The 19,482-nt window shown below is 51.7% G+C and overlaps 1 protein-coding gene across 2 annotated transcripts in view; it reads right to left on the bottom strand.

The window, feature by feature from the left end:
• Window positions 1-19,482, bottom strand: part of TMEM132E (transmembrane protein 132E) — a 62,889-nt gene that overhangs the window by 32,704 nt on the left and 10,703 nt on the right. The gene's annotated exons all lie outside the window — the stretch shown is intronic.

The following is a 19,482-nucleotide window of genomic DNA, read 5'->3' as shown; positions in this document are numbered from 1 at the left end:
GTACTGCAAGTGTCAGCTGGCATGTTTTTCTCTTAGACAGAGGCCTCACTGAGGGCCGGGAATAGGCCTCTTAGCATGTAGCATGACTGCTTAGTACAATACAAGGGCTTGTAGCAGATGCCCAATAAAGATACTCTACAAATAAATATTTATTCAGCCCCTTCTCTGCACAAGACCCTGCTGGGAACTTCCAGGGAGACAGAGATGAAGAAGATTTTCTGCCTGTAAGGAATGTGCCAGCTAACAGGGAGACAAGACAAGTGCATAAATAACCATGCTAAAAGGTAGGAAGTGCTGTGAGGCTTTGCAGAAGTACAGAACTCCCTGGTGTTCTCAGAAGAGTCAGATGCCTCCACAAGAAACGCTCTAAGGAGGAGGAGTCACATGAGTGGAAATTCCACCACGGAACTGGGTGTGGTGGGACATAGGTGGGGGTCAGGGACACTGCGGGCGGAGAGAGCAAGGCAAATGGAGCCAGGGATTGAAGACAGGTTTGGACTAAATGGCACATGACAAGGGAAAGTGAGAGACGAAACTAGACAGGGAGGTTGGCACCAGGAAGGCAAAGGGCTTCAAATGTCAGGTTTAGGAGTCTATGGGTTTTAACCCAGGGGTTCTCAAACTGTATCCTTGGAGCACTGGGGCTCTACAGAGGGGCTCCAGGCCCTACAAGGGGGGATAGAGCAGGGATCCTGAGCAGCTTTTATCATCATGGGTTTCCACATGGGCTTTCACATGAGTAATAGGTCCTATGCCTTTAAAAGTCTGCCCACCAGATCACGGGCCACAGGGAGCCACCAGGGTTTCTCGAGCTGGGGGGGTGACACCCTGAAACGGGAGCAGCCCTCCCCTTCCTCCCTACACATATACTCAGACAGCAAGGCAAAGTGGGGGAGACCGATGAAGCTGCCACTTCAAGGGGTGGATAAATAGTGTGAGAAACAAGTGCTATAATTAATTTCCTGAGCCAGGGCTTCAAACCAGTTCGTTTTGGTTCAACCCCCTGCTGAGAATTTGCATTTCAAGCCCAGATATACTGAATCAGAATCTACATTTTAACAAGATCTGATTGTATTTCATAAGATGGTATACATAAGAATCACCTGGGCATCACTGGATATTCTCGAGGTTCTCTACAGCCCTCAGACTCTGGGACAGGTCACACAAGAGCAGATGACATCCTCTTCAAATGCTAAGGCTACCTGCTCCCCTGTCTCTGTTAAAAGGCTATCGCTGTAACTCTTACGGGGTATGAACAGCTCACAGCTGGGTCTGTTGCTGAGAGCCTCCCCGCCTCATTTCTGAAAGAGACAAGAAGGCAGATTATAGAATCACATTTCCAACAGTTCTCTGCGGACTCCAATTTGGGGGCAAATATAAAGCCTGGCTCTGGAGGTCAAAATTTTAACTTATAGACTGCATGTTATGGATTGAATTATGTCCCCCCAAAAATGTGTGTATCAATTTGGCTGGGCCATGATTCCCAGTACTGTGTGGTTATCATCCATTCTGTGATTGTAATTTTACGTTAAAGAGGTTTAGGGTGGGATTGTAACATCCTTACTAAGGTCATATCCCTGATCCAACATAAAGGGAACTTCCCTAGGGTGTGACCTGCACCACCTTTTATCTTACAAGAGATAAAAGGAAAGGGAAGCAAGCAGAGAGTTGGGGACCTCCTATCATCAAGAAAGCAGTGCTGGGAGCAGAGTGCATCCTTTGGACCTGGGGTCCCTGTGCAGAGAAGCTCCTAGTCTGGGGGAAGATGGATGAGAAGGCCAACAGAGAGAGAAAGCCTTCCCCTGGAGCTGATGCCCTGAATTTGGACTTTTAGCCCACTTCACCGTGAGGAAACTTCTCTTTGTTAAAGCCATCCACTTGTGGTATTTCTGCTAGAGCAGCACTAGATGACTAAGACAGTGCAGATCCACTACATGCGAATTTCTTCTTGGGGTGCGTAACTAACAACAGCAGCACCTTCCATCCAGCTCTTCCATGTGCCAAGTGCTTTCAGTATTCTGCTTTCCACTCTCCTGCCAGAGTATATAGCCATTATTCCAAATTTATACATAAGGGCCCTGCAGCTTAGCGATGTGCAAGATCACAGAGCTAAAAGGTGATGAATCTGTAATTCAAACCCAAGTTTGACTAGCACCAAAGCCCAAGCATTTTCTCCATGTCTCAAACCACATTAACAGGAGTATATGGTCAGATAATGGGGGGTGACAGTCGTGCCGTCCTTGGAGGTGACTGTCACTTTAAGAACTGTACTTTAAGAGGAAGGCAGACTTTCTGAAATATGTCCAGAGTTGTGAGGGTCCTGAAAGCTTATTATTTTATTTTTTACTGTGGTTTAGGTGAAAGTTTACAGCTCAAGTTAATTTCTCATTCAAAAATTTATACACATATTGTTTTGTGACATTGGTGGCAATCCCCACAATGTGACAGCATGCTCCCCCTTTCCAGCCCGGGTTCCCTATGTCCATTCAACCAGTTCCTGTCCCTTCCTGCCTTCTCATCCTGCTTTTGGACAGAAGCTGCCCATTTGTTCTCGTATATCTGATTGAACTAAAAAGCACATTCCTCACGTGTATTTTTTTTTTGTTTTATAGTCCTGTCTAATCTTTGTCTGAAGAGTGGGCTGCAGGAATGGTTTCAGTCCTGGGTTAACAGAGCGTCCAGGGGCCATTGTTTCAGGGGTTCCTCCAGTCTCTGTCAGACCATTAAGTCTGGTCTTTTTACATGAATTTGAATTCTGTTCCACATTTTTCTCCTGCTCTGTCCAGGACTCTCTGTTGTGTTGTTGTGTTCCCTGTCAGGGCAGTTGAAAGCTTATTATTTAAGAGGAAACAACCCAAAGTGATCTTGTAGATGCAAAACCTGGGTATCATGCCAAGTCTTCAGGCATCTGCAAGGCATCCTGGGAAGAGATTTGCTTGTTGCCCCAGAAAGGCCAGGTGTCCTTCCTAGAACAGCCATGGTCCCTCACCCTTCTCTGATCAGAGTGCCTGTCACCCTGCACCCATGTTGCTGCTTCTTTGTCTGCCCCCTACCCACCCATGGACCCCCTGAGGATCTACACAGTGATTCTTATCTGTGTATCCCCAGTCCCAGCTGACATAGAGTAAGATTAGTGAATGGCATTTTGGGAGAGGCAGGCTTGGAACTAAAAATGAGTTAGTACTATTTCTCAGGGTCACGGCTGCCTCACAGAATAGTGAGCTCCCTGTCCCTGGAAGGATCCCTGCCACATGAGGCTGACTGAGCACCACCGTGCATGCTGCACAGATGGGGGTGTCTGCACAGGCAGAGGGTTGGCCCGGATGAGCTTCCAACCCTAAGGTTCTGTGAGGCTGCCGCTCCAGAAGTGTGGGAGACAAGAGGAGGAAAGGAAAGGGGCAAGAGGAGGGGGGCACGGGATGCTGAATGGGGAGATGCTGAGGGCTCCTGTGCTGGGCTTCTGGGCAGGAGCGGTGCGGCCAGGGAGGGGTGGCGGGGCTGGAGCTGGAGAAACTCAAATGGCCATGTCTCTGCTCAGTAGGGGAGGTCATGGGGTTGGGTGGCACATGCCCCCAGCCCCTCCCTCTGCCCAGGGGACTCAGGATGCAGGAACTAAGGTCTGAGTATGAGGCTGGGGCCTCATGCCTCCCCAGGCACCAGTTCCCACGGACTGCGAAGAGAGCCCCACAGGCAAGCAAGAGGCAGGGCTGAGTGGTAGGAACTCGGAGTACAGCGGAGTACAGCGAGTGCGGTTCTTCTCCAGCTCTGCCCAGCCCTCCCTGTGCAACTTGGGCAAGCCCCTTCCCCTCCCTGGGCCTCAGCTTCTAGGCCTGTGACCTCTCAGGCCCTTTCCAGCTCTGACCTTGGGACTATTCTCTCCCTGTGTGGTAGACTGAATTACTGGTCTCAGTTCTTCATCCCTGTAAAAGTACTGGACACCCACACCACTGCCATGGCCTTATTGGTGGTGCGGCATACTTCCCACCTCCTGACTTTGGGCGCGGCCATGTGATTTACTTTAGCTAACGAGATATTAGTAGATGGGACCCACATAACCAACCAACTCAGTTGCTGCTGAGTCTACTTCAACTCATGGCAACCCCATGTGTGTATGAGATCTGTGCTCCACAAGGTTTTCAATGGCTAATGATTGGAAGAAAATTCCAGGCCTTTCTTCTGAAGCACCTCTGGGTAGACTCAAACCTCCAATCCTTTGGTTAGCAGCTGAGCATGTTAACCACTGGGACTCGCATAAACCCACTAAACCAAACCCACTGCTGTCGAGTCGATTCCGACTCATAGTGCCCCTACAGGACAGAATAGAACTGCCCCATGGGGTTTACAAGGCTGTAAATCCTTACGGAAGCAGACTGCCACATCTTTCTCCTGCAGGGGGCCCACATAGAGGCTGGAAATATGCTGTGCAATTGGGTGTGCCTTCTAGGGCTCCTGCCTTTCACCACAAGAACAACAAGCCTCAAGTAGTACCTGGTCCAAAGAGGACAAGAGAAACATGGGGCAGCCCAGGGCCCAAGCAGCCAAGCCCAGTCTAGAGCAGCCAAACCCCAGACACCAGCAGATTCCGGAAAAGAAATGCTTCTTGTCTTGTACCATGGCATTTGGGGCTGGTTTGTGATGCAGCAGAGCCCTGGTTGCCCAGTGGTTAGGAGCTCGGCTGTTAACCAAAAAGTGGGCTGTTTGGGTCCACCAGCCACTCCTTGGAAACACTACGGGGCAGTTCTACTCTGTCCTATAGGGTCACTATGAGTTGGAATCAACTCGATGGCCAAGGGTTTTGTGATACAGCATTGTTGTGGTGATAGCTAATTCATCTTCATTCCTAGATACGTGGAGTCCTAATATGTGGAGTACTCGGTTAACGAGGGGCCCCTGAAGAGTTATCTCACCCTTCCTCTGCCTGCAGGCAAGGCCCCAGCTTAGCGGGCTCAGAGCCATTTCCTGTCTGTCTGCAGCCCAAGTGAGGCAGGCTGCTCCAGTGCTGGGGGTGGACTTGGGGGAGGCTGGCTCCATGTAGCCTGCTCTGGACAGTGACGCAAGGGACAGGCGGGGGTGGGGGTAGAGCTGGCCTAGAAGGGGCTGGCCTTGCTCCTGCCTGACCCTGCCCACCGAGGTCCTGAGGACACCTGACCCCTTACTGTAAAAGGAGACACCTTTTCTGGGCCAGCTTTGAAGAGCCAGGTGGTCTGAAGCTGGTTGAGCCTCACTCATCACACGGTTCATGCTCCAAGGGCCCCCAATTGCCTGTGTGACAGGTGGGGTGGGGGACCTAAGTCTGCTCACTTAGGATGTGGCAGCTGATTACATAGGGAAATACAATCAGCTCTTTAGGCAGTGGAGGACAGGCACGTCCCTCTCAATGCAGCCGACATACCTGCTGGCCCCTGGGCAGCTCTGGCAGCTGGCTTACAGGCAGTCAAGATCTTCAGCTTCAGTTCTGCACTCAGATACACCTGGCTTCGAATCCCAGCCCTGCCTCTTTTCAGTTGTGTGACCTTGAACAAGTTGCTTAACCTCTCTGAACCCCAGCTGCTGCTTCTTTAAAGTGCTGACAACTGTAGTATCAAGAGCCTCACATGGTGCCTGGCACAGACTAAGTGCTCAGTAATAAACGTTAGCAATTGTTATTAATAATGAATCATTCTCACTAGACTTTATCTTGCTTGAAATGCATTCATTCCTTTATTAAATCATTCAAGGACATTTCTGTGTGCCAGGCAGGGGCAAACAGAGGTTACAATTGGTCTCTGAGGGGAACAGACCCTCAGGTAGTTAACTGAGGCAGAGAGGGCACACAGAGGGGTGGGAAGCTTGGCTGACACCTCAGCAGGCGAGTGAGTAGGAGTTTGCCAGGAAGAGCAGGGGTGGGCAGGTCAGAGTGACAACGTGGGGCCTGCGGGGCTCGGTGGGTACAGGTACTCATGGTCACCTGAGGGGGACGAAGCACAGCGTGTGCACCTGAGTGAGTGCATGTGTTTGTGAGGGGAGAGGGTGGACAGGCAGGCGACGCCACAACCAATTCTGCAGTAGGCACTGACCCTTGCTCCGCACTGCTCCCACGTTCTCTTTGCCCCCCTGTTATGAACTGTACTGTGTCCTCCCAAAAGGTATGCTGAAGTCCTAACCCCAGTACCTGTGAAGGTGATTTTGCTTGGGAATAGGGTCTTTGAAGATGTTATCAGTTAACAGGAGATCATACTGGAGTAGGGTGGGACCTAATTTAACCTGAGTGGTGTCCTGATAAAAGAGGAGAGACTTCACAGGAAGATGGCCCTGTGATGAGCGAGGTAGAAAATGCAATGGTGCAGCTGCAGGCCAAGTGACACCAAGGACTGCCGGGAGCCACCAGAAGCTAGGAGAGAGGCAGGGCACACAGCTCAGGGCCTCCAGAAGGAACCAGTTCTAATTACACCTTGAAACAATAAATTCTGATGTTGTCAGCCACCCAGCTCATGGTACTCTGTTACAGCAGCCCCAGGAAACGAAGACACCCACAACCTCCCCCAGAAACACATCTCTTTCCTTTTGGCCCCACTTCCCTGAGGGTGTCTGCCCCCTGGCCTAAGTGGTATGCCCAGATTGGCTCTGTGAGGAAGAAATCAGAGTTGCAGGCTCCGTCCAGGAGACCAAGAAGCTCTGGATGGTCCTCATCCCTGCCAGTCTCCCAATGTGACAAAATGCAGCACCTGTCCTCACCTGCTCAGAACAGAGGTGGGAGGGAGTGTGGATTTCCTAGGCATGGAAGGGGGAAAGCGCCCCCCTCCACCCACTACCTTATCCAATGGGAGAGCCATGAGGGTCCTAGCCCAACCTTCCTCTTCAGTCCCTGTAATGCTAGAGGTGGGTAAACTGAGGCCCAGAGGGTGAACAGGGTGGACAGAGCTGTGTGTCAGTCTAGGAGTCAGTGCTCACCAGAATGCTGCTGTCCCAAACCCTTTCATGGCTGGGCCAGGCCTGGGGACAGTCTCCCACCCCTGCTCTAGGGCACACACAGACAGGACCATGTCTTCCAGGGCTCAGCCTCAAGGCATCTCTCCTGTCCCTTCTAGAAGACTGCTGGCCTCTCTTTGGCTGGGAGGCCAAGCAGAGGCAGCTGGCTTCTTTCTGGAGACCCTAGATTTTGTGGAAGATGGAGTCTGATGGGGTGGGGAAATGGTTTCCAAACTTGGTTCCTTGGAACCCCTTAGGGGCCACGGCAGCAGAACCCCACTGGGGCCAGGCCACAGACCAACTGACTTACCAGAACTATAGAGGCCAATAGTACAGAGAGAGGAGCATGGGACTAGGAGTCCAAATGCCAGCTTCAGGTCCCTTCTCTGCTGTGAGCTTGGAGACATCTCCTCTCCAGAAGACCCCTCGTTGCTCATCTGTGGCATGGGGATTAACACTGCCTGACCTATGTCACAGGGCAGCTGCAGGGGTGACAGCTGTGGATGTCTCGGGCTGTACAATGGGAAGGTCACGTGGTTCAGAAAGGGCCCTGGGCCTGGCTTTGGGGTGGGGGTGGGAGAGAGGCAGCCATGTAGCAGAGGACTTCTCCTTCCTTCCCTCGGTGGTCCCAGAGGGGCTGGAGCCATTACAGAGAAGGGACCTCAAGTTGACAAAGACAAATCAGCTTAATTGACCCAAATTAGCAGCAGGGAGGGCCCTGGTGGCCCAGCTGCTGGTGCATTTAATCACTGTCAGCCTGCGTGGTCAGGGACAGGCCCCTCCTCCCCAAGGCCATCAGGGTCATGTTCCCTGTGAATGGCCAGCTCTCTGGAGTCCTCCTTCCTGAGCAGGAACTAGGGCTGGGATTTTGGGACAAGGATAGCCTGCGGCCAGAGACCAGAGCTTCTTGCAGCGCTGACAGCCTGGCTTCACTGCCGGGGCAGTCCTAGGCACTGGGCGGTCTCCCACAAACCCCTCATTCTGAGTTCAGTGACTTCCCCTCAGACAGGGAGGACCATGGGGGGACAGAGGCTGGCAGGCTGATCATAATACCTCCATACAGACACCGCCAGCTCCTGTGCTTTACAGAGGCTCAGGGAAGGGTCGGCTCTGCCCCAGGTTGCACCACCCAGGCCTCTGGATCCCCCTCCGGCCTCTTTCGGCTTCCAACCACTTCCTCACCAATGCCTAGGCGAGGGCCATAGCGGGTCCCCTGAACACTTTCAGAGGGATGCAAACCAGATCCCTCCTGGTGTCTCTGGACATCCCCCCGCCACCAGCAATCCTGAGGCTGCTCCTGCCAAAGTTCCACAGGGCAGGCAGGCAGCGGGGTCATTCTTCCCCTCCCCATCTGTCTGCTCCCTGGTGGGCTGGTCCCTTCTTCCCACAGCAAACACAGATTGCACAGCCACTGCATGCCGGGCCTGGGGCAGGGCCCTGGGCCTAGGAGCACCTGGTCAAGTGGTCTCCCCAAGACCTCAGGCCCCTCTCTACCCCCCAACAGTTCCCCTTCTCCAGCTGCATCTGTCTTTTCCCGGCATGGAAGCTCTGACCTACCGTGGCTGCCCTAGCACACCGCCTGCAAAGTCCCTGACACTCTGCATACCTCACAGCTCCATCCTGGGCCCCAGCTCTGCCCGCACCACACTCCTGGCCCAGGGCTCGGCCTGCCCCAGAGGTGGCAGCCTTTTTTGCCTCTTCCTGTGGCTTCTCTTCTCAGCCACCACTCAAGGGCCTCCTCCTTCTGACTGTATTTTATTTTGCCACCTCCATAAATGCTCCACTGGGCTCTCCTCAGGTGCCAAGATTCCACCTCAGTCTGGACCCCCAAGCGAGAGTCTTTTCTAGGTTCATTTTCTCTCTCTCTCTCTCACAAACACACACACATATACACACTCCAACTTACAAAGGGGTTGCTTATCAAAAATTCACCGGGAATTTGCTATTAGAACTTATAAACACATTTCAACACATTTCCCTATGTTCTTGTTAGTTGCTGTCAAGTCGGGTCCGACTTATGGAGGTCCCATGGACAGCAGAACAAAACATTGCCTGGTCCTGTGCCATCTTCACAATTGTTGGTATACTCAAGTCCATTTTTGTGGTGACTGTACATTTGGAGTGCCTTCCAACCTAGGGGGCTCATCTTCCAGTACTACATCATACAATATTCTGTTGTGATCCATAGGGTTCTCACTGGCTAATTTTCAGACGTGGCTCTCCAGGCCTTTCTTCCTCGTCTGTCTTAGTCTGGAAGCTCCACTGAAATCTGCCCGCCATGGATGACCCCACTGCTATTTGAAATACCAGTGGCATAGCTTCCAGCATCATAGCAACACACAGCCATCACAATATGGCAAACGAACCAACCACAAGTAGTAGCATTTCCTTATAAAAACAATGTATCAATAGCAGTTAGGTTCCCAGGCTAGCCCACCAAACAAATTTTATCCATAATTCACTCAATAAAATATTTGTTGCGCATCTACTATGATGTGTATATTGAGACTAAACTGTGGTTCTAAGAGTGTTATCTTGAGTTCTGGGTCCTGGAACAGGGGCAAAGTGAGAGAGAGAAGAGAAGGAGATAGAAAATGAAAAAAACATTGCCTTGCAAAATCATTTAAAAATAGGACAGGTCTGGCTCTAGCACATTTTCTACACTTCTCTTCCTTCCTAGGGCTGTCTCCTCCCTACCAGGCCTCTCAGCATTGGTGGTTCCCAACTCTGGGAAGCCTTATGAAAGACAGGTTCCCAGGCCCCTCCCCAGCCATCCTAATTCTGTTGGTCTGGAGTGGGTCCTGAGAAGGTGATTCTGCTTGACTCCCCCTATCATCCTCACCCCTACCCCCACCCCATCTGGGAAGCTTTGCTCGAGCAGTGGGTCTCGATCTCAGCTGTACCCCAGAATTATAAACTCAGAATCTCTAGGGCTGGGGCTCAGGCACTAGCATTTTTTTTTAATTCTCCAATGTGCAACCAAGATTGAAAGAGAACTCCTGCCTGCCTGAGTTGTCCTGTTTCTCACAAAGCTTTTCCCTTTCCCGACCTCTGAATCCACTGACTACTAACTCATACCTGCTGCCCCCGTCCTCCCACTGCACACTGGACATGCAGCCACGGTCATTCACTTTGCGGGTGTCACCAATGGGGCTCTGATACCCTAAAACCCCGAACCAGAGGCCACCATCAGATGAAGCTGCCCCGACGGTGGGAACAGACACCATCTATGCCGGGGCATCTGACCACTCACCTCTGGACACCGGGTGGCTGACAGACATTAGCCAGCACCCCATGGAGTGGTCATCCTTATGCAGGTTTCTAGAATGCTTCCTAGAGTGAGTAATTCATTTTCCACGCTCTGATTCTCCATATACCCTTTTGGTACAGATAAACCCTCATCTCTGTTTCTTCTGCAGAGACCTCCTTTGGGCAGCCCCAGGACCCCACTCCCACCCCATCTCAACATTTGTGCCCAAGGGTTGCAATGTTCCAGCTGGGACGCGGTGCTCTCTCTCTGTCTCTCCTTGGCACCCACGCCCACACCTCGACTCTGCCACTCATTTCATCCATCTAGACTCTCGACTCCGGTGCACAAGTGTCTGTGGGCTCTGGATGGTGAGCCCACATCTGAGATCAGTGAAGCTTTGCTGACTCTGAATATCTGAGGCTGGAGTCCAGAAGCCATGCTCCTGAGGGGCAGCCAGGGTCTGCAGCAGGGGGAAGGACCGAACGGCCCAGCACCTCCTCTAGCCAGGGCGTCAGGAGTTCCGTAGGTCAGCTCTTCCCCACCCCGTGGAAGTGCTAACCTGCAGGGCCAGGGCCAGACCCCAGCCTGGGTCCCGCAGGCTCCGGGTTCTGCAGGCTCCTGCCAAGTGTAGGCTCACATCCCCAAGTTGGTGGAAGGTAATTTCACATTTGTAGCAATTATTCACTTAACTGGGTTCCAGTTAAATGGGAGAGGAAGCGGAGGGCCGTGATTGTTCTCCTCCTTCCTCCTTCTGAACATCAAAGGGAGGCAGGGAGGATGACAAGCAGGCTTTATCTCAACCAGAACAATCCTGCTGTCTGTGGAGGGGCAAGCAGGGCTGCCTGGGGGGGGGCCCACCTGCTGTCTCTGAGCCTTTCAGGTCTGCACCTCTAATCTGGAGACTGGGCTCATTCAAGGGCTTGAGGGGCTGCTGGGTTCCCAGGCAAGAGCCAATTCTCATGGGCTTCCTCCCAGCTAGGAATATGACGGGGTCCCAAGGGGTCGGGGCAGAGGTGAGGGAACTGCCCCCCCATCAATCAGCACCATCCAGATCCCCCCAGTGGCAGAGTGGAAGGGGCCTTAGGAAGGGATTAAGGGCACCAAGCCTGGCCATCTGGGCTTCTTGGGGTGTCTCAATGGCTTGCCATGGGTGATAAGGGAAGGGAGGACAGTGGACCCCTTGGGGGAGGGCCCTATAATCTCCCTTTAACCAGCATCTCTGTTTTTTTTTTTTTTATTTTAATTGTGTTCAAATGTATATTACAAAAAAAATCTGCTGTTTTAACCAGTCTTAAATGTACAATTCGGTGGCATTATTCACATTTGCCATGCTGTGCAACCATCACCACTAATCATTTGCAAAAAATTTTTTATCACCTCAAAACTAGTACCCCTTAAACCCACGCTCTGCATCCCCTGGTAACCAGTGATAAACTTTGGTCTTTATGCACTTCTTATTCTAGATATTTCATACAAGTGGAATTGCATAGTATTTGTCCTTTTGTGTCTGGCTTATTCCACTCAGCGCGATGGTTTCAAAGTTCGTCCATGTCGTGGCATGTATCGGGACTGCCTTTCTCTCCATGGCTGAAGAATATTCCATCACACAGACAGACCACATTTCGTTTATCCATTCACCTGTTAATGGACACTGGGGCTGTTTCCATAGCAGCTCTGCTTTTCTTGGTGTTACATATTGGGTTTCTCTGGCTAAAAAAGTTTAGAAAAATCACTGACACATCTCAGACAGGGAAACTGAGGCCCAGAGGGGGTAAGGGGCTGGCTCAGGGCCTCACCACCATTTTATGGGCTGGGTTTCTAGAACTGAGGTCTCACGTCACCCGATCTCAGTCCCCAGGGGCTTCACGGTGAAGCTTTGTGGCAGGAAATGAGGAGGAGGCTATGAGTAGAGATTGTCTATGGCAGGGTGGGCCAGGCCACGGCCACATAGGAGGTGCCTCCCTAGAGGTGGTGGGGCTCTCGGCCTCAGGCTTCTGCTCCCCCAGAGGGGCCCCTCCCTGGCCCATATTAAAAGAGACCAGGGAATCTTCATGATGGCCCGGGGCTGAGGTTGGGTTCTTGGCCATGGAGGATGCTGCCTCAGGGCCCGCCCTTCAGCTGGGTGCCCCACCCCGACAGAACCAGGCCTATGTCTGGGGGCCCTGGTCATATGAGCTCCTCAAAGGTCCACATCTGCAGGAGGACACAGTAGGTGTTCAGGGAAGCTTTGTAGAATGAATGGATGAATGAATGAATGACCACTTCAGTGAATCAATGAAACAGATCCCAGTCTAGGAATCACGACCTAGACTTCTAATCTGTGGTGATGGGAAAAAATATAAATAAATAAAAACCCGTTGCTGTCAAGTGGGCCCCAATTCATGGCAACTCCATGTGTTAGAGTAGAGCCGCTCTATAGGGTTTTCTTCGCTGTAATCTTTATGGAGCAGATCACCAGGCCTTTCTTCCATGATGCCACTGGGCAGGTCTGATCTGTCAACTTTTAGGTTAGAAGCTGAGAGCAAACTGCTTGTGCCACCCAGGGAGCGGTGCAGGAAGCGAGGGGAACAATGAAAGCTAGAGTCAGAGGGGCTTCTGCGTGACCCCTGCAGCCCTGCCCAGGGGGCATCCTATCTGATGGGGCAGGTACAGCTTCTCCTGGGGAAGCCCCTTAGTCTGATGAGAGAGGCACTGCCTTCTCTGGGCGAGTCCCACACTGAGGAGGGAGGCACAGCTCTCCCCTGGAAGGGCCCTCAGTCTGGTGGTGGGAGGGGGAGGAAGAAAGAGGAAGGGAGAACAGAGCTGCCCTGAGGAGCTCCCTGTCTGATAGGGGATGCAGCCCTGCGGGAGGAGGAGGCACGGCTCAGTCTCTGAGGCAGTACTCCCCCTTGCTGGGTTTGGCACAGAGGGGTTGTGTGTCTGGGTGCTGGTGGGAAGGAGCTGGGAGCTGCGGCCAGGAAGCAGAGCCATCGACATTCCGGTCAGGCAGCGAGTTGCTGAGTTATTATTATTATTATTTTTTGAGCTACTTAGAGCAATTTACAGAAATCATTTAGGGACTGTTTAGGGAGGAGGGAAAAGATGAAGACTTTTAAAGGCAGGGCCCAGGGACGGTTTTTTCCAGATCAGCTTTGTAGAGAAGGAGAATCTGGATTCTGAAAGGTCTGGGGAGGGCGACGGGGCTGCAGGGCGCTAGGCTGACAAATCAGGGCTGGGAGACCCGAGAGTGGCAGTGGGGGGCTGGAGCACGGGAGGGACAGGGGAGGACGTGTTGGATAAAAGGCTGAGACACACACAGAGGGAGGTCAGTCCCAGTGGGCAAGCCTGTGACACTATGTCTCAGTTTCCCTTTTGTAATTGGGGTGGCTGCATGGGTGAAGTTTAGGGCACTGGCACCAAGCTGAATGGGAATGACACTTCCTCTATGGCATTGTGGGCCAGAGGAGGGGCTTTGGGACCTAGAACCACAGTGTCAGGAAGGGTGGTCCCAGGAGGAGATCAGAGTCTCCAGAGCCAGAGTCCTGCCCCACCACTTTCTGTCTCCGTAACCTGGGCAAGTCACTTCCCCTCTCTGAACCTCAGTTTCCTCATCCATATAATGGGGATAATGATGACCAATATTACAGGGTGTGGTGAGGCATATATGTGATAAGGTGTGTGGTAGCCATTTTTAAAATGTCAAGGGCTCCACACTCCTTGGTTATGGTGCATAACCATGGAGACTTCAAATACCCCTTCTTCCCGCTCTCCCCCCAGGCAGGAGAAATCTCTCTTTCCTCTAAGGCAGGGACAAGGGCAGGCATTCCCTGGGCTGGGATCAGAGGCCTGAACCAGATACCTGGGGAAGGCAAGTTACCCGTGTGTGTATGTGTGTGTGTGTGTGTGTGTGTGTGTGTGTGTGTGCATGCACGTGTGTGTGTATGCGTGTGTGTGTGTCTGTGTGTGTGGAAGAGGTACAAGTCCTGGGGAGAGGAAGAAGGCAGAGTCTGGACGGAAAACTAAGAAAACCAGTCGCACATTTAGCAGAGGCTTCCCCACAGTTCACATTTCATGCTGTTTGTGATGTGATTATTGGAGATGGAATCTGGTTACTCGGTGTAAACATCATGCCTGCTGGAGAACGTCTCCCAGACACAGCCCCTGGGGAAGTCAGGGGGGGACGGTGCCCCCACCTGCGACCAGCCAGCCTCCTCCAGAGATTGTTGGCCATGCCACCCCCCAGTACCATCATGGGAAATCCCTGAAGATTCAATAACAAGCCATGGGCCTGGGAGTCAAGCACCTGGGGCTTTGACCTGGCTTTGCCACTCCTGACCCCCATGTGACCTGAACTAAGACGCTTCCCTCTCTGGACTTTAGTCTTCCCGTCTTGAAAACAGAGATGGTTCCTGGACAAGAGGAGCCTGGAGCTTCCTTCGAGCTCCCCTGTCCCAAGTTTCCTTGGCTTTCAGAATCTTACCCTTATTGAGCGGCAGCTCTGTGCCAGGAACTGGAACAAGGCATGGCCCTGCCTTCAAGAGCTCATAGCCCAGAGAAGCTATCTAAAGGCAAGCCAGCTTTTCAGTGGTGTTCAACAAGCACTGACTGAATGCCAGCTGCATGCAGGGCACCAAGTAAGGAGATTCATACCAGACTCTCTTCCCTTTGGCTCGTAAGTACTTTGATAATGAGGGTCATAATAGTATGTTTTTTCAATGGCGCATCCAGGCATATGCTGCATAGTTTACATATATCAGCTCATTGATTCCTCTTGATCTAAGATGTAGGTGCTGTTTGCTATTAGCCCGCTTTACAGATAAGGGACCTGAAGCTTAGGGAACAGAAGTGACTCCCCCTAGGTGGCAGAGCCGAGGTCCCTTCACTCCTAGGCTGTACTCTCTCTAGCACACTGCAGTAGCTGAATGGTCAAGGCTCTGAACAAAACGGCCATCCCACTGAAGTTGCCAAGGATTTCATTCTACTTGGATCAACAATCAACATCCATCAAAGCAGCAGTCCAAAAAAATCAAATAATGTATTTCACTGAGCAGATCTGCTACGAAAGACCTCTGGAAAATGTTAAAAAGCAAAGATGTCACTTTGATGACTAAGGTGCATCTGACCCAAGTCATGATGTTTTCAGTCACCTCATATACATGTGAAAGATGGATAGCGAAAAGGAAAACAGAAGAAAAATTGATGCATTTGAACTGTGATGTTGGCGAAGAATACTGAAGATACCGTGGACGGCCAAAAGAATGAACAAATCAATCTTAGAAGAAACCCAACCAGAATGTTCCTAAGAAGTGATGATGGTGAGACTCTGACTCACTAACTTTGGACAGTCATCAGGAAAGGCCTATCACTAGAGAAGGACATCACGTTTGGTACGACAGAAGACCAATGAAAACGAGGGACACCCTCAATGGGATGTATTTACACAACAGCCCCAACAATGGACTCAAACATACCAATGATCATGAAGATGGTGCTGGACCAGGTGACATTTCCTTCTGTTATACACGAGGTCGCCATGAGTCAGAGCCAACTCACAGCAACTATCAACATCGATAGCAACAACGTGTTTTCTACTGGAGCTCAACTCAGCAGCTCATACAAATGTCCTTAGTGGCTGCTGCAAAATGACAGGAAGCCACACACCTCCCCTCTCCAAAGTCCAGGTGAGGCCAGTCTCTGTTCTCCCCACACCCTGCCACCTGGCATGGTTACCCTGCACTGTACTTGTCTGCATCCTTGTCTTCCATCGGTCAGCAACCATTGCTCTGTGCCCAGTATTTGTACGTAGTGCTTGGTGTGGAGCAGGCACTCAAAAACAGACCCTGAATAGCTACCATTTATTGAGTACTTACTACAAGCCAGGCTCTGCTCCAAGCACTTTATATGCATTAACTCATTTATTCATTACAACAGCCCTATGGGGCAGGTGGAGTCTCTGGGTAGCAAAAACAGTTCAGTGATTGGCTGCTAACCAAAAGGTCAGCGGTTCAAATCCACCTTGAGATGCCTCAGAAGAAAGGACTGGCAATCTACATCCAAAAAACAAGCCACTGAAGACCCTACAGGGAACAAACAGTTCTACTCTTACATGCGTGGGGTCACTGTGAGTTGGAGTCAACGTGATGGCAATGGGTTTTTTTTTTAATGAGGAAGGTCCTCTTACTATCCCATTTTATAGATGGAAACTTAGGCACAGAGAGTTTAAGTAATTTTCCTAAGACCATACAGCTAGGATATGGCAGAAGAGTATGTTAATGAATGAATGCTCCTCCCTGTCATCCAGTTATCTCCCGGATCTCTCTTCCCAGTGGCCCCCTGAGTAGAAAGGGTGAGAGGATGGGAAGGAGCCATTTCAGTGATCTATCCATTCATTCCACCAATACTGACTGTGCCAGGTACTGGTCTAGGTGTTAGGGGTACACCAGTGAACCAAGAGAGGCAGTCCCTACTCTCAAGGGCTTCCATTCCATTGGGGGAGGATAAGTCTATGAACAAGCAAACACGTATCTATATAACATGTCGGGTGAAGGAAACCAGAGCAGGGCAAGGGCATGAAGTAAGGTGGGGCCAGGGCTGTTTTCAATCGGGAGTGGCCAGGAACGGCCGCTCTGGAAAGATGCCCTGGATTGGAGACCTGAAGGAGGTGGTGGGGTGGTGAGTCATGCTTATTTTGGGGAAAAGAACAGGCAGAGGGGCAGCAAGTGCCAAGTTCCTGAGGTGGCCGTGTGCCTGGCATGTTGAGGACAGCAAAGAGGCCAGTGTGGCAGGAGTGGAGGGGGCGAAGGAGAAGGTGCGGTCAGAGAGGCAGTGTCGGGAAAAGGGGCAGACCAGGCCGGCCTTGTCCCCACTGGAAGGACGCTGGCTTTTACTGTCAGTGAACTGGACGTGACTAGATCTGACCTACCGTTTACAGCATCTCCTGGTAGAGGGGACAGAAAGTGGCCTCTGGGAGGTGTCTGTGGGCCACTGCCCCACCCTGCCCCCGCTTACCCTTCACCTCCCCGCCCACAAAAAATGAGTCTCCATGGCCAGCATGAATCATGCAAGTGCTGGGGATGGGCATTTCCGGGAAGGACTGCAGAGGGGAGAGTGAGCCCAGCTTGCCAGTCCCTGGAGCCACAGACCCTAGGGCCCTGAGAATCTGGTAGGGACCTTTGGGGTCACCTAGCCCTACAGTGTCCAGTATTGCAGCCGTGTGACACATGGGGATATTGAGCGACTGCAATGTGGCTCGTCCAAAGCGAGAGGTGCTGCTGTAAGTGTATACAACACACGGAATTTTAAAGACTCAACTCAGAATATAAAATATCTCATTAATAGTTGTTTATGCCCGTTACATGTTGAAATGACAATACTTTAGATGTTGGTGAAAATATATTATGAAAATTTATCTCATCTGTTTGTTTTTACTTCCCTTATGTGGTAATGAGACAAACGTAAATTACTTCCGTGGCTCACACTCTGTTTCCACTGCACAGCACTAATGGAGCTCAACAGTCCCAATTTCAAAGACAGGGACGCTCAAGCCCGTTGGGAGGAAGGGCTCTGTCTGGGGCACACGGTGGTGGCCTCCACACAGCTGGGTGGTCTCCTCCCCTGTGTGCCCCCCCACACCGGGCTGTGGGGGCAAGGGGAGGCCTGGACATCACGATGCCTGAGGAACCTCAAAGAGACCAAGTGGTGGAGAAGAAAACCCTCAAGGTGGGGGAAGAACATGGCGGGTGGACGGGTGGGTGAGGTGGGGGTGCTCTGGGTGGATCAGGCTTGAGGCGACTCCTAAGGGCTCACCTGATGCCAATGACATCAACCAAAAGCCAAACCCGTGTGGTTGAGTCGATTCCGACTCAAGGTGACCCCATGTGTTACAAAGTACAACTGCTCCATAGGGTTTTCTTGGCTTCAGATTGCCAGGCCTTTCCTCCTTGGTGCCGCTGGATGGGTTTAAACCGCCAACCTTTAGATTAGCAGCCAAGAGGAAATCCTTTGCACCTCCTGGGAACCTTATCATTGAGAGAAATAATAATAAATGGTAACAGCAACCATACACTAAGTGTGTGTAATCTCAGTTACCTGGCCCCCACAACCCAGTGCACTCGGTACTTATTCATCCCATTGCTTGCAGATGAGGAAACCGAGACTGAAGAGTGACTTGCCCACGGTCACCTGGCAAGACCAGGAGCTTCTGGTTCCAAAATGTGTATCCTCACCAGCCTTCAGACTTCAGGACTGGAGTAGGTGTTTCAGGGAGGCCCAGGCTCTGTGTCTGAAACCATCTATAACCCTAGATCTGATTTCTGACAAAGGCGCGGGCAACCTGGAGAGGTTGGGGCTGCCACCCAGGTGGGATGCGGGCAGCTTTGTGTCCACCTTTGTGGCTGCTGTGGAGGGGATGCAAATATCAGGAAGCAGTGGCCTCGCCAGCTGGGTACGACCTCGGCATTGCAGTGGGGGCCAGCACCACAGCACTGGACTAGAAATGCCTCCTCCATCCCAGGTAGCAAGAGAGACTGGGGATGTGAGGCAGTGAGGCTGATGCCTGTGGCTGCTTTCTGAGGACGGGAAGGAGGAAGGGAGAGACAGAAGGAGAGGGGCCAGCAGCTGGCCACTGCTGTTTTTAAAACAAGCAGGGTGTTGCTAGGAGGCATCAAGCGATAAAAAAAAAAAAAAGACCCCAAACAAAACAAAACAACCCAACCACCAGAAAACAGCTCTCCGGGAAGTCTTTGGCACTGTCTTAAACGTGCTTCCCAGCAGCGAGGTCTGGCTCCAGGCAAGAAAGGAAGGAAACAAACCAACATTTATCCAGCCCACCAGCAAGAACACAGCCTTTGTTTTGGGCGCGTCCACACACACTACCTGTACCTCAACCTTGCTGCAGCCTGGCCCAAGAGATGATGTTATTACTCCCATTCTACAGATGGGGAAGCTGAGGGTCAGGGAGACAAGTTAAGCAAGGGCTCCTGGGTCACCCAGCTATACTGCAGCAGGGCCAGATTGGAACCCATGATTGTGTGACTAGAAAACCCAGCACCATTCGCTGGCATGACTAGCTTCTGAGGCCCTTCTGGAGTCCCAGTGCTGATGGTGACACCTGGACTGATCTGACCCTTTATTGCTAAAATAGTAAAGACAGTTCCAAATACTGAGGCTTTATGCCGTAGCCTGCGTGCCCTGCGCTTGTGATCTGATCTCACGGAAGTGGAGCAGAAGAGCTAAACGACTTCCCTCAAACTGGGCAGCTGGTAAGTGGCAGAGCCAGCACTCATAATCAGATCCTTCTCTCTGCC

Source organism: Trichechus manatus, unplaced genomic scaffold, assembly GCF_000243295.1.
Source record: "Trichechus manatus latirostris isolate Lorelei unplaced genomic scaffold, TriManLat1.0 scaffold00138, whole genome shotgun sequence".
NCBI classification, from domain to species: Eukaryota; Metazoa; Chordata; class Mammalia; order Sirenia; family Trichechidae; genus Trichechus; species Trichechus manatus.
The sequence above is the reverse complement of the archived record's forward strand: the minus strand, read 5'-3'. Positions and strand labels throughout refer to the sequence as shown.